A 1241-nucleotide genomic window follows, 5' to 3' on the forward strand; every position below is an offset into this window, starting at 1 on the left:
GATTAGGACCCCTCTGGGGTGGCCCATTCACCGGTTGGTCAGGCTGCGAGGCAGGTGCAACCTAATTTCTAGCCAACAGCAAGGCTGCCTCAAGGGCTGCCATGGCTTCGTTCTGGCGGCGGTCAACCTCCGCTTGCCTTTCGCTCAATTCCGTGCGCTGCCATTCAATCTCCTGCTGTTGCTGCGCCATAACTTCAGCGGCAGTCTCCTGACTGGCCCTCAGATTAGCCAGCTCTTCCTGCAACGCGCCTAGAGTACTCTTCAGCGTTGCATCATCCATTTCCTCCTCTTCAAAATCCAGTTGTGGCTCATCCTCCGCCATGCTTGTAGGAGGAGGAGGAGGTGGTGGGTTTGATGGTGCAGCGGCAGTCGCCTGCCCAGTTTTCTTTCCTGCTTTCGCCATTAGTTTTCTTAACAGCAATAAATCAATCTCTCAATGAAAGCACCAGAATGTTGACCCAAGATTTGGCCAACTGACACGGAGTCAAAACGTGATTGATATGAATGAATATATAGAGAAGAACGTAATGACAAAAGTAAACAAAACACAGTAATTTATAGTGGTTCGGCCCCAGGATCTGGTAATGACCTACGTCCACTTAGACTGATATTGATATAAGAATCAGAAGAGTGATCAAAGAACTAGGGTTCAATGAGTTTCACTAACCTCTGAAGAACAATACAAGTTTACTAGAAGAATTACTATAGTTTCGAATGATTCAAAAGCCAAAAGTCCCTCCCTTGAGCTATCTCTTGCTATTTATAGGCTCAAGAGGGGTTACAAAAGATTGTTACAGATATTCTCCCCTGAATCATCGGGTACTCAGGAGATTGAGTGAGATAAATTCGGGGTTCATAAAGATCTTCCCATAAATTTTTCCTTGTATACGGAACCATCGACCAGACTGGTCGCGATTAAGACGGGCTTGCCCTGCTTCTACTGTGTCTTCTGGTCGATACTCTAGCAGACCCTTCCAGGTGTCAGCCACGTGTCCAGGGATTACTTGCCACGTCATCAATGCTAATTTATTGGATAACAGGAACCTAGTCGTATCCAGGGTTTTTAATTAAAACTTAGTTCGTGTTAGTTTTATTGACACCTCGCATTTTTTAGAAAAACACTGGTTAATCAATTTTACCAACTTCTAAGTTTCGGAACTTGGTTGTATCCAGGATATTTAATTAAAACTTAATTCGTGTTAGTTTTATTGACACCTCGCATTTTTTAGAAAAACACTGGT

Source organism: Humulus lupulus, chromosome 5 (assembly GCF_963169125.1).
Source record: "Humulus lupulus chromosome 5, drHumLupu1.1, whole genome shotgun sequence".
NCBI lineage: Eukaryota > Viridiplantae > Streptophyta > Magnoliopsida > Rosales > Cannabaceae > Humulus > Humulus lupulus.